We start from the raw sequence: 14,666 nt of genomic DNA, 5'->3' as shown, positions 1-14,666 counted from the left end.
TCTCAGCTGTGTGAGCTTTAGTGAGTCACTTGGCCCCTCAGAGTCTCAGTTTCCTCATCTGTAAAATGGGAACAATGGTTACACCCACCTCACGAAGCCATTTAAGGCTGCAGAGAGACAATCCGTGCATCCCAAGGGAGTGATGGGCGTGCAGTAAAAATCCAGTAACCGGACTTCCCTGGTGGTGCAGTGATTAAGAATCCGCCTGCCAGTGCAGGGAACATGGGTTCAAGCCCTGGTCTGGGATGCCGTAGAGCAACTGGGCCCATGTGCCACAACTACTGAGCCTGCGTTCTAGAGCCCACAAACCACAACTACTGAGCCCATGTGCCACAACTACTGAAGCCCGCGCACCTAGAGCCTGTGCTCTGCAACAAAGAGAAGCCACTGCAATGAAGAGTAGCCCCCACTTGCCACAACTAGAGAAAGCCCATACCCAGCAGTGAAGACCCAACACAGCCAAAAATAAATAAATTTATAAAAACAAAAAAATCCAGTAACCAGCAGCTACGGTTACACCTGTGTCACCAGTACCACGGTGCCAGTCATCACACTGTCGGCCTCACCAGGTGTCTTCCCTGAGTTTCAGGCTGGAAGGAGGCAAACCAGCCTGGCTAGGGGAGCTGGAGCCAGCCTTTCCCTGGAGGAGAGAGGAGGGGGCCAGAAGGGCAGGCACAGGGAAGGTGGTCGTCAAGGCGTGGACAGACACCAAGCCAGAGAGCTGAGCCTGCAACAGTCCCACGAGGGTCTCCCTTTCCTTAGGGCTCCCTCGCAACAGCAGCACTCGGGAGGAAGTTCAGCCCAGGGGGCTGCTCTGAGGGTCCCTGCCCACAGAGCCACAGAGAGGGGGCTTCTGACAGCGACTGCGTTGCTAACCTGCACCTGTGCCCCTGAGGCCTTATTCTCCCGGGCTTCCTGCCCCACAACCTTTTCTTCCCTCATTTCAGGAGGGAAACAAAAGCTAGAGGTCCACAGGGCATCTACTGAGCCAGCGTCCACGGAGCACTATCCAGGGGGCCGGGCCCACACGGAGACAGGATGAGACACAGCTCTGCCCTTGAGGACTCACCTTCTGTCAGAACGAGGTGCCCAGGGCTTCCCTGGTGGCGCAGTGGTTGAGAGTCCACCTGCCGATGCAGGGGACACGGGTTCGTACCCCGGTCCGGGAGGATCCCACATGCCGCGGAGCGACTGGGCCCGTGAGCCATGGCCGCTGAGCCTGCGCGTCCGGAGCCTGTGCTCCGCAACAGAAGAGGCCACAGCAGTGAGAGGCCTGCGTACCACACAAAAAAAAGAAAGAACGAGGCGCCCAGACCTCAGAGGCTGCAGATGAGGGGCCATGATTGAGGCACATGACCGGGCCTTAACAAGGAGGGGGCGGGGGCAAGGGGTTGGGAGATCCTGGGGGCAGTGAGGCAGCAGCCCCAACCCAGCATTAGAATCACCTGACAGCTTGTTACACGAAACCCATGGCCCCGTGGACCTGCTGAATCCCGGAGTGTGGAGGGGCCTGAGATCCCCAGGTGTGTGTGAGGCAGCCAGACTTGAAGAGGCTGGGAGATCTATCCTGACAGCAGCAGGGGACTTGGCCCCCCAAGGGAGGATGCCCAGTAGGTGGATTCAGGGCCAGCCCAGAGCAGTGAGGTCACTGCTCCCCCCAGACACCAGCCTCTGACAGCTCATCTTGTGCCTCAGAGTCCCCGAGCAAAGATCAATCCTGGGGTCATTGCTTTGGGATCTGTGGTCATCAGAGTGATGTCCCCCCAATGTGTCCATGTCCTAATCCCTAGAACCTGTAAATATGTACCTTATATAGCAAAACAGACTCTGCAGATGAGACTAAGTTAAGGATTGGGAGAGATCATCCTGGATTAGCCTGGTGGGCAAATGTCATCACAAGAGTCCTTAAAAGTGGGGACCTTGATTGGAAGTCCGCCTGCCGATGCAGGGGATGTGGGTTCGTGCCCCGGTCCGGGAGGATCCCACATGCCACGGAGTGGCTGGGCCCGTGGGCCATGGCCGCTTGGCCTGCGCATCTGGAACCTGTGCTCCGCAGTGGGAGAGGCCACAATGGTGAGAGGCCCACGTACCGCAAAAAAAAAAAAAAAAAAGAAAAAAAGTGGGGACCTTGGGAATTCCTTGGCTGTCCAGTGGTTAAGACTCCAAGCTTCTACTGTAGGGGGCGTGGGTTTGATCCCTGGTCAGGGAACTAAGATCCCACATGCTGTGTGGCACAACCAAAAAAAAGAAAAAAAAATTTTTTTTAAGTGGGGACCTTTTCCTGGCTGCAGTTGGAGAGGTGTAACCGTGCAAGAAAGCTCAGAAAGATCTGAGGCATGAGAAGGACTCGGCCCACTGTTTCTGCCTTTGAAGATGGAGGAAGGGCCAGGAGCCGAGGAACACAGGTGCCTCCAGAAGCTGGGAATGGCCCTCAGCTGACAGCCAGCATGGAAATGGGAACCTCAGTCCTACAACCACAAGGAACTGAACTCTGCCAACAGTCTGAGCAGGAAACAGACTCTCCCCTGGATCCTCCAGAAGGAATGCTGCCCTGCCCACACCATGATTTTACTGGTGAGACCCATGCTGGACTTCTGACCTCCAGAATTGTAAGATAACACATTTCTGGGACTTCCCTGTTGGTGCAGTGGTTGAGAATCTGCCTGCCAATGCAGTGGACACAGGTTTGATCCCTGGTCCGGGAAGATCCCACATCCCGCAGAGCAATTAAGCCTTTGTGCCACAACTACTGAAGCCCACGCGCCTAGAGCCCGTGCTCCGCAACAAGTGAAGCCACCACAGTGAGAAGCCTGCGTACCGCAACAAAGAATAGCCCCCGCTCGCCGCAACTAGAGAAAGCCCACGCACAGCAGTGAAGAACCAATCCAGCCAAAAATAAATTAATTTTTTAAAAACCACATTTCTGTTGCTTTAAGACACAAGTGTTACACAACATTGTAAATCAATTATACGTCGATATAATTTTTTTAAAAAGGCACAAGTGTGTGGTGATTCACTAAGGCAGCAATCGGAAGTGAATGCTAGGTCCTTCTTGCAATGCCACCAAGCTGCTTCAAGTTGGGAGGCCAAACACCATGTCTCTCTCCCCCATTCAGGACACGTGTTTACTGAGGCCCCACTGTGTCCCCCCAACCCAGGCAGACAACCCTCACCAAGGCCGACCCACTTCCAGGACCCACGCCGGAGAAGGGAAGTGCTGACTGTTTTTCTTCACCCCTGTGCTACTCTCCTGGGGCTGCAGTAACAAAGGACCTCAGACTGGGTGTCTTCAAACAAGAGATTTATTCTCTCACAGGTGAGGAGCCCAGAAGTCTGAAATCAAGTTGTCGCCAGGGCTGGGCTCCCTCTGGAGGCTCTGGTGGGGGGGGATACTTCCTTCCTCTTCCAGCTTCTGGTGTTGCTGGGCATGCTTGGTGTTTCTTGGCCTCACTCTTATCTCTGCCCTGTCATCACATGGCCATCCTTTCTGTGTGTCTCTCTGTGCCCTCACCACTTAAAAGGACACCAGTCAAACGTATGGACACCAAGGGGGGAAAGCTGGGGAGGGAGGGAATGAATTGGGAGATTGGGATTGACATATATATATATATATATATATATATATATATATATATATATACACTAATATGTATAAAATAGATAACTAATAAGAACCTGTGGTATAGCACAGGGAACTCCACTTCGCTGTACCGTAGAAACTAACACAACATTGTAAAACAACTATATCCCAATAAAAAATTAATTAATTAATTAATTAAATAGATAATTTATATTGATTATATTTATCACTAATAAAAGTGCACACACACACACACACACACACACAGAAAGGACACCAGTCATTGGGTTTAGGGCCCACCCTGACCCAGGATGCTCTCATATCAAGATCCTTAACTAATTGCATCTGCAACAATCCTATTTCCAAATAAGCTCAAGTCACAGGTTCTGGCTGGACATGAATTTTTGGGGGGGATGCTATTCAACCCACCAGAGACCCCTTGGGCAGGTAAACTCCTGTGGCCTCACTTCCTGTCTGCTGAGGCAGGAGCCTCCTGAGAAAAGTCTCAGTTTCCCACTCCTCTCATGTTCAGGGCTCTGAGGGGTCCCTCGGAGGACCTTGGGCCCTGAAGAGTGAGTTCTGCCCGAATCACACCAAGCGTGTCACAGGACTAGAGATGTCCCCAGAAAAGTTCCTGGTGGCAGCACATACCTTTATCACAACCCCTCCTAACTGCTGCCCGGAGAGGACACAGACTGTTCCCATCACTGTCCACCAGCTCCAGCTCGATGCTGCCGTAGGAAGGAGCCCAGGACGTTGTCATCAGGTTTGGGATTTTTTAGCCCTGGCATTCCTCCCTTTCCTCGACCTATCCTCCAGACCAGAGGCTCTGCGGGGCAGATGGGGACTTTGGAAGGACTACGCACATCTTACCCGTGACCCAAGGACCTGTGTCTCAAAGCATCTGTGTTTACAGCGGGACAGGGACTAAATGTTTGTTTCTGGCAGGAATTAATATTGAGCTTATGATACTTGATAAAAACCAGACTGTACCCCAAGGGGTCTCATCCAGAGTGGCGCCAGGCTTCCCAGTACTTTGGGGGAGGGGTGGTGGGGTAACTGAGCTCGGGGGGGGGCTGCCCACCCATGAGGACCCACAGGCAGAAACCACTGGTAGAAAACAAACCACTGTCCCGAAGCTTCCAGACTCTCCTCCACACACACCTCATCATCCAGAAAATGAGTGCAGCATGAACCCTATCTGAGCCCTGCTCCTCTCTTCCAGGACATTCTTCCTGGCTGGCCCACCTTGTTGTGTTCATTTTCTATGCTGACCAACAAATTTAGCAACTTAGTTTCTGTGAATGGGGAATCAGGCACAATTTAGCTCAGGGTCAGCCAGGATGGGAGGGAGGTCTCTTCTGAGGTCTGGGGACCCCTCCCAAGCTCCATGGCTGTTGGCAGGATTCATTTCCTTGCATTTGTAAGATGGAGGTCCCTGTTTTCTCGCTGGCTGTTGGCCAGGACCCTCAAAATTCATGTTGAAATCCTAACCTCCCCAGGTGATGGTATTAGGAGGTGGAGCCTTTGGGGTGATTAGGTCATGAGGGTGCAACCTCATGAATGGGATTAGTGCCCTTATAAGAAGATACACTAGTGCTTGCTTTCTCCCTCTGCTCGCCACCACGTGAGGACACCTAAGAAAACGGCCATCTGCAAGCCAGGAAGCAGGCCCCACCAGACACCAGATCTGTCAACACCTTGATCTTGGACTTCCAGCATACAGAAAGTTGAGAAATAAATGTTCATTGTTTAAGTCACCCAGCCTGGGGTATTTATTGTAGTAGCCCATGCTAAGACACTCCTTTTTAAAAATTTCTTATTGAGGTGAAAATCACATAACATAAAATTAACCATTTTAAAGTGAACAATTCAGTGGCGTTTTGTGTATTCACAATACTGTGCAGCCACGACCTCATCTGGTTCCACAACGTGTTTATCACCCAGATAAACCCCTGTAAGAGCCCACCTGATTAGGTCAGGCCCACCCAGAATGCTCTTTGTTACAATGAACTCAAAGTCAACCGATTAGCAAGTAAGTCACAAGAATGACATCCATCAGGTTCACTCTTAGGGGGAGGGGATTTTACAGGATGTGTACACCAAGGACTGGAGATCTTCAGGGCCATCTCAGAATTCTGCCTACCATGCCTGTCCACCAAGGACCAGCCCTGAGGGGCTGCTTCCTCTCCCTGCTCTGAGCTAGCATCCACTTGAACCACTCACACCACAACACCAGCGATGAGGGCCTGAGCCTTGGGCAGACGAACTTGGGTGTGCGTGCTCTGCCACCTCCTGGTAACTCCTATCCCTTCTCAGCCTCAGTTTACTCATCTGTAAAATGGGGGTAATGACACAGCTACCTGGTAAATAAAACAGCATTGATTGAGCATCTGCCTGATGCCAGCCCTGCACTAAGTACTTTCAATACATTCTTCTCTGCAAACCTCACAACCGCCAATTCCTGGTACAGAGTGAGTGCCCAGGAAATGCTAGCGGTCATTATTACACTGGCGTCTGCCTCCTTTCCTTCTTTCCCATTCTTTCTAATCCCCCAACTTCTGGGCTCTTTCTGAGCCCCCACGAGGCTGGGAGCTCCCTAGGGATAAAGGGAATCCCGGATTTGTTTCTCCTCCCTCCTCCAGGCCTTGCCTGGGATTCTGCAACCCAGAGGTGCTCTCTCTTAGCCTGCGGGCGTCTCCCCACTTCGCATCTGACAGGACCAACCAGTGATGAAGGCACTAAACACCCCTGTGTCCCACACTCGCCACCAGAGTCCAGACAATGAGACCAGGGGTCAGACAGTTTCTGGATGCTGCTCCCCCCAAAATCGGTGTGGTTGGCGGAGGGGTCCGCCTGCTCCACAGCCACTTCCTCTTCCTTCTCCTCACGTGGGTGACAGGCTTCCCTGTGGCGTTCAGAGCATTCTTCATCTCCAGATTGGCTCTCCATCAGGTATTCCATCCTTCCTCATGGCAGATGGAAGGGAGTGATAGGATCTGACCTGCGGGTGGCTGCGGGTCGGCCAGCTCTTCCCCCAGCGCCCTGGGCTGCTCAGGATGCCTGAGAGTGAGACCCAGGAGAAAAAGATCTCTGATTGTTCTCCACTGCCTGACTGCGGGCCCCGCTCTCCCCTCGATCAGAACGCTCATGTATGAAATCCTCCTGGCAACAGTTTTGCATTAACTGTCTTGGTTGATTGGCTGTTTTGGTACAGCTCTTCCAGAAAAAAGCACAGGCAATGTGGCTCAGATTAAGCAGTATAAAGGGAATTCCTCAGCCTCAAAGCCCGGAGCTTGGCTCTGAACAGGAGGAGGGTCCCCAGCCTCTTGTCTGATGTCCCTGGCAACTTGGGCAGTTCCCATGCTGGCGGTCAAGTTAGAGAAGTCTCATCATTGCTGAAAGGTGGGGCCAAACGTCTCAGGGCAGCAGGCTCTCGGGCAGCGACTTTGTCCAAGGTCAGTGGTCTGCAGTACTTACTCGCCTGGAGGGTCTCCTTGGCTTTCATGGCCCACCGTCCATCACGTCTGCCTGGGAACCACCATAGACAGAGGCCTCAGTGAGCCAGGACTTCACGGCATTCCTGGCCAGGCCCTGCCCTCGACTGTCAGGAGATACAGCCCTGGTACCCTTGTCCAGAAGGTGGGACCCTGCCTCCAGACCCCAGCACACTGGCCAACCTCCAGGGAGAGGCCTAGGCCAGCATGCCCACCTTCAACCCCACCCAGGGTTTCAAGCAAATCTCTTCTCCCCAGGCCAGCTTGTCTGGCACAGACTGTGTTCCCAGACGCACCACCCTTGCCCTGGCAGCAGACCAAAAGCCTCCAAGGGGAGCAGGGTGGGGTGGGGTGGGATGGGCCGTGAGGGGCTGCCATACCCAGGCAGTGGACACTGTGTCTCAGACACATGCCCAGCCCAAGGCCCCAGCAGCCCAGGACCCAGAATGTCCCAGAGCACAGTTCACGTCAAAGGCAAAACTCCAGTATTATGGGACTTCCCTGGCGGTCCAGTGGATAAGACTCTGCTCTTCCAGCTTCCACTGCAAGGGACGTGGGTTCGATCCCTGGTTGGGGAACTAAGACCCCACATGCCGCACGGCCAAAAAAAAAAAAAAAACAAACAAAACAGTATGAGGGCTGTGGTCCAGGGTTTAGCAAGGGGCCAGGGCTGCAAAGGAACAGCTCTGGCACAAAGGACACAGGGCTGGTGCTCTGTGTTTTCTTAGATTCTGTGCTTGTCTATTTCACATCATTAATCTCAGGGCCAACCTACCAGCCACAGCTGTTTACATCTGCCTTGCATCCAGAGCCCAAACCCCCCACCTCATCCAGTCCCACCACCACCATGCCAATATTGCTCCACCTAAGTCACTCAAGCCAGGGACCAGACAAAGACAGACAGCCCCCATGCTGGAACTATTCAAACTAACCCATCTTAGGCTGTCCACCCTGCCCTGCCCTGTCTTTCCCTCGGAAGCCCTTGGAAACCCCAGCAATGGCTCTGGTCTCAGCTTCTCTGGCTTCTTTCTGCCTCTTGGCCAAAACTGGTGCTTCCCCATGTGGCCCTGCATGGAGTGGCATGCCCCTTCTCTTCGGAAATGTATGTAATAAAAATATTCTTTTATGGGACTTCCCTGGCGGTCCAGTGGTTAAGACTCTGCATTTCTACTGCAGTGGTCACAAGTTTGATTCCTGGTCAGGGAACTAAAGATACTCTATGCCAGTGTGGCGCAGCCAAAAAAAAATAAAAATAAAAGTTCTTTTAATAACATTGGCCTCTCTGTGTCATCACTCAGTCACCTCCATAAATTAAAATCCCAAGGGCATATTTTGAGACAGTTCGTTCACAGTCTGGATCTCTGGACATAATTGCAGGTCCTGGATGTTCACAACCAGGCAAAAGTCATGAGAAAGAATAATCTGTAGGCAGTTTCTGGAGCAATCAGAATTGGGAAGAAACCTCTTACCTTCAGAAACACCAAGGCCCCCGGAGTTCCAGTGGTTCCTGAGACTCTAGGGAACCGCATGTGCCCATGAGGCCCAGACGCACCACCTCCAGTGTGTTAGGCCAGGGGTGGTGGGGGCTGCTTCTCCACCCAACACCAGCCCTCTCATCCCCAGTTCTCACACAAGAAGCCCCAAGACCCTCTTCCCAGAACCTGGAAACCCTCCACCTGACAGCCTTGCTCAGAGCCCACTCTTCCAGGTGGCTCTGGCCCCACAAGGCCTTCGGTGGTCCCCTGAGCCCACAGAGCAATTAAATAACCTGGTGTGTGGTTTTCAATCCACATCCTGTGATACTGGGTTGGTATGAGTCCATCCCCTGAACTGGATTCTCCACCAGCGAGGCCTGCGCATGGTGGCCCCTCAGTGGCACTGTCTCCCGGGTTCAGGCCCAAGGAGCCTAAGTCCCCCTTCTCCCTCTCCCCACAGGGGCTGTGTGACCCAAGTGGCCTCGTTCACCTCTGAGATGTCAGGACCCTCCCTGCATCTTGGATGGGGACAGAGCAGTCAGGAGGGATGGGTGGGTGACAATGGGCAATCTGGCCAGCACTCCCCTCTGGCCAGTCCCAGCCTGGGCCAGAGTGGTCAGACTTGCCCAAGGAAGTCCTTTAGGATACAGCCCTGTCAATCTTGGGGGATCCTTGGGGGGTACATGTCCCATTCCTTGCTGCTAGCAAGGCCAGAGCCCGGCCAGGGCACAAAGCATTGCCCTGTTCTATGTCTTTCTTTAGGATAACATAGTCATTTCTTTCTCTCTGATGTAAAAGTCTCCACTTCTGGCCGAGATAGAGTAACAGGGGCTGGATTTACCCTTCTGCCTGAAACAAGTGAAAAACAGGACAAAACCTACAAAACTGTGGTTTTCAGACATTGGACAGCGGGCAGCACAGGACAGTGTTGCTGAGAGACAGGAAACAAGGAGGTGAGTCCCACAGTCACCCCCTGGGGCAGGGAGGGTAACCGAGGCAGCCAGGCAACTCCCCAGGAAAAAGAGCCGGGATGAGCGTGCAGGAGACCAGGAGGCTAGAATCTGCGGGAGAAGAGAAAGCCACAGGCAGAGCGAGCCCAGAGACCTGTGGAGGGCCCCCCCAAAGTCGGCTGAGGGCTGAGGGGCACAGGTATGGGACACGTGGCTGGGAACAGGGCATGCTCCCAACAGCAGAGCCAGCTCTGTGCGAAAGTTTCCCTTCAGCCCTCTTGTGGGAAGAAGGCTCACTTTCTGCCCCTGAACCGTGTCTCACTTAACTTCCACCCTGTCCCGTCTGTGGTCTGCATTCCCTAATGATTCCTTCATTTCCTTGGAAAGATCTTTAAAAAAGATCTTTCTTAAAGATCTCCCAGAACCTTCTCTCTCTGACCCATCCCTATACTGCTGAGTTTTCTATCAAGTCCTTTTTTTAAAAAATGGAGGTGAAATTCACATAACAAAATAAACGGTTTTACAGTGAACGATTCAGCAGCGTTTAGTACATTCACAGGGCTGTGCAGCCACCACCTCTACCTGGTTCCACAACATTTCCATCCCCCAAAAGAGAACCCCGTGCTCATTAAGTGCTCACCCCCAGCCCCCCTGACCCCTAGCCCCTGGAAACCACTGATCTGTTTTCTGTCTCTATGGATTTGCTATTCTGGAAACTTCGCATACATGGAATCATACAACATGTGACCTTTTGTGTCTGTCTTCTTTCAATCAGCTTTTTTTTCAAGGGTGGTAATGTTATAACGTATCACTACTTCATCCCTTTTTATGGCTGAATAGTATTCCATTGTATGGATGGACCAGAGTTTGCTTTTTCCTTCACTGATTGACGAACACAAGTTGATTCCACCCTTTGCCTCTTGAGAATACTGCTGCCATTAGCAGTGGTGTACCAATTTTTATTTGCACACTTGTTTTTAATACTTCTGGGTGTATACACGGAGGGCTTGTTTTATAGTCACAATTTTCTTAACCAGCCTTCCATCACTTGACCTCTGCCTGTCTGCCTCCCACCTCGAGGCACCTGCTGCACCCTCCCCCTTTGCTTTTCCTGTTACTTTGGAAGGTGATCCCTCTCCTCAGAGAGCATAAGGTGGACATGCAGGAAAGAGAAAAAGCAAGTTCAGAACTGGAGAGCCCCAGGGAGGAGCACAAAGAGCTCCAGGCCACCGGAGTGGGGGTTTCCTGCAGGAGAGGGAGGCCCTGGCTATGGCCATGCCTGGGACCAATGGTTCCCAGTGGCCCAAAGGGTGTCCCCAGGGGAAAAGTGGATGAAAGGATTCTCTGGGTCCCAAGGCCACCCCTGACTCACCCCCCATCCCCCCTCCCTCCCCATCTTTCTACCTCATTCCCCACCTCCTACCCCCAACCCTCCCACCTTCAACCTACTCCCCACTCCCTACCCCTACGGACCCCCCCATCCCCCACCTGGCCTTTGATTCCAAGGAGGGAGTCCTCAGGAGTCAGCACTTGCCAATTTAAGAGGAAACTTCTAGAAAGGGAGAGTCCCACAAAAGTGAGCCACAGGGCTCATGATGTCAGCAAATCCCCAGGGCCCCACTGCACAGCTCCCGGGACACAGACGGAATCCAGAGTCCCAACGGCTGCTGTGGCCACCCAGAGGAAAGCATGGAGGTCTGCACGCTGTCTCTGGCTGTCCTGGAGGCGGTGCAGAGGAACCTGTTCAGTCACCACAGTCCAGCAGCTGCTTGATGGGAACAAGGGGCCCCGGTGGGCTGGTGAGTTGGGGGTGGGGGGCTCAGGCCTAGGAAGCCAGGAAAGAGGTGGGGAGCTCCCAAGAGATTCAGCTCATTGGAAGGCGAAGCTGGCTTTCCCTCCATGCATCACTCAAGCCCTCTCACTGTGGCCTGGCACCCTCCTGGGAACAGGACAGTCTAAATCTGTGAGGGGTCTCCGGATCTGGCTGGAGGGACAGGTCCCAGATGTGTCCACCCTGGGCCTCACAGGGACCAGCCATGGGGACCAGGAGGATCAGGTCTTTCCCCAAAGCACCCCTTATCCTGGGACAAAGGGGGTTCACTGGTGCTGCCCGAGGGTTCCCCCAAGATCCAGACTTCACTCCAGAGCCCATCTCCCTTCTCACACCTGGCCCTGCCCTGCAGCCACTCTTAGGGGCCTGAAAGGGGAGCGAGCAGGGTCAGTCTGCCAGGCCCTTCCAGCCCTGCCTGCTCTGACCATAGGAAGGCTGGCCCAGTCCTGGGAAGAGGGGCCGCTGCTGAGGACAGGATTCAGCAGGTCGGTGGCCACAGCTGTGTTCTGAGAATCCCCAGGCTGGTAGGGCCTCCCCCGGGGGAGGGAAGGAGCCAGGCTCCGCGGATGGCAGGAGGAGGACGATCAAGCTACCGGGACTTTCTGGGGCTCCTCCCCAATCTAGAATGAAGATGCACAATGGCAAAGTATCTTGGGGCCAGTGCGAAGGGTGGATCCAGGTCCAATGCCTCTCCTGTCTCCAGCCTGATACAGGAGCCACTCGGGCCCTCAGGGTCTGCTCAAGGTCTCCAGTGCCTGCGTGTGCAACGCTCAGAGTAGAGGTCACTGTCCTCACCCCGTTGGACCCCAACCCATACCAACCATGGCTAGAAGGTCTGGAGCGGGGAAAGGACCCACAAGTTAGAAGCAGCCACCTCCCCAGACGTCTCCAAGCCCCCTCCCAGGCACCCAGGGCTGTGAAGAGTCCCCAGCCCCACCCACCCCATCCCAGTCTGTCTGCCCTTTCTCCACTGGGAGGAATAGGAAGAGGGTAATTGAATCAGCATTGCTCACTCCATCTGGAACATTCCAGCATGGAGAACCGACTGAACAGCTGGGGAAGCAACTTAGGGACTTTAATTAAAGGCAGTGACTCTCCCATGGAGCCCCACCTCCAGGCACAGCCAGGAGGACCCCCACATCTGCCCTCAGTGTGTTCTGAGACCCAGCTGGGCACCTGGCGCTGGGCGTTGGCTCTTAGGCCCAGTTTCCCCTGGGAGGGGGGTGAGCAGACCAAACCAGTTCACTCTTTCTCCTCACTGCTTCCAGAGTCTGCCTTCTGAGCTGAGCATGGCCCTCAAACCAGACAAACTAGTGGTCCCCAACCCCACAGCTCTACATCCAAGAAGCTTCAGGAAGGGAGAAGTGGGTCATGGTGGCAGGCTCGGGAAAGGAACTCTAAGTCCCTCTAGGGAGGAAATGAGCCAGAGGGAGAGTATAGCTTCCGGTTCTAAGGCTGCCTCCCTCTCAATCTTCACCTTCTGCAGGGAAAGGCATTCCCGGCAGAGGGAACCGCATATGCAAAGGCTATGAAGTAGGAAAGACCATAGCAGGTGGAAGGAGCTGATGTGGCAGAAGCTTAGAAGCGAGAGGAGCACACAGGCTAGAGGGCAGTGGCGGGGGCATGCCTCAGAGGGCCTGAACAGCTGCAGTCAGACATCTGGTCTTCATTCTAGAAGCAAAGGGGGTGGGGGAGAAGGTTGGAGTGTTTTGTATTGTTTTGTTTTCAAAGAATGAATAAATTGCCTTCATTTTTTAAAAAATAAATTTATTTATTTATTTTTGGCTGCACTGGGTCCTCGTTGCTGCGTGTGGGCTTTCTCTAGTTGCGGTGAGCAGGGGCTACTCTTCGTGTGGTGCGCGGGCTTCTCATTGCAGTGGCTTCTCTTTGTTGCAGAGCACGGGCTCTAGGCATGTGGGCTTCAGTAGTTGTGGTTCGCAGGCTCTACAGCGCAGGCTCAGTAGTTGTGGCGCACGGGCTTAGTTGCTCCACGGCATGTGGGATCTTCCCAGCCCAGGTCTCTAACCCATGTCCCCTGCACTGGCAGGCAGATTCCTAACCACTGTGCCACCAGGGAAGCCCCATTGGAGTGTTTTAAAATAACGGGGTCTGGTTTACTCTGAAGACACCCCCGTGGCTGCCGTGCGTGCAGAGAGCTCATCGCCAGAGAACAAAAGAGGTGACCTGAAGCCATCCACTCATGAGATGGTGAAAGTTTGGACACGGTTATGTCCGGGGAGAAGAAGAAACACGCAGGGACCAGGCTGAGAACAAGGCCAGAGATCAGGGGCTGTCCTGCCTCCCCTCCTGTCCCTGCCATCCAGGACAGGCTGCCATGCCATCCCTAAGCGGGTCCCCGGTCCAGGGAGTGGGGACAGAGCTACCAAGGCCAGTGCTCGCCACCCAGCGGGATTCCGAAGCGGAGCATCACCCCTCCTCACCATCGTTACTGCAGATTGTGCCAGCCCTCCCCCACATCCACATCAGAGGTCCGCAGCAGGGAGGATACTGGATACATCTCCTCGACATCTGCCCACAACTGCCACCACATTCCCACCAGCCCTGCCCCTGGCCTGGCCCATCTGATACAGACCCAAGGCCTGGGGAGCAGGGGTCACGACCAGGTCCTGCAAGGGCCCAGGGCATGCCAGGTCTGGGCCTAAGGGGCCCTGGAGGTCATTGTCAGGGCAGCTGGTGGGCGTCTGTCAGACAGCACTGTGGCCAGGAGCAGGTGACAGTCATTACTGAGAGGCCCTGCATTTCTGGGGGGAGATGGATGGACAGGGCACCCCAGCCTGCCTGAGTCTGGCCTAACTTGGTTAAGAGCTGAGCTGGCAGCTGGGTGTTCATTCTTGCCCATCCCCAGGGGAGGAAGCCAAATAAACACCACAAAAGTGGGGCATGGAGGGCCTGGGGGAGTGGGCGTGCCCTGCAGTCTGGTGGGTGGGGCCTGTGGTGGGCAGTGCCTGGGTGAGTGACGCATGGTTGTGCAAGGAGCTCCTTGGAGGCTGTTAGAAGAAACACGCTGGGACTTCTCTGGTGGTGCAGTGGTTAAGAATCCACCTGCCAATGCAGGGGACACGGGTTCGGTCCCTGGGCCAGGAAGATCCCACATGCTGCGGAGCAACTAAGCCCGTGCGCCACAACTACTGAGCCTGTGCTGTAGAGCCCATGAGCCACAACTACTGAGCCCGCGTGCCTAGAGCCTGTGCTCCACAACAAGAGAAGCCACCGTAATGAGAAGGCCACGCACTGCAATGAAGAGTAGCCCCCGCTCAACGCAACTAGAGAAAGCCCGCACGCGACAACGAAGACCCAATGCAGCCCCAAAAT

This window comes from Mesoplodon mirus (assembly GCF_964341445.2).
Source record: "Mesoplodon mirus genome assembly, chromosome: 15".
In the NCBI taxonomy this organism is placed as follows: Eukaryota; Metazoa; Chordata; class Mammalia; order Artiodactyla; family Ziphiidae; genus Mesoplodon; species Mesoplodon mirus.
This window is presented reverse-complemented; position numbering follows the sequence as displayed.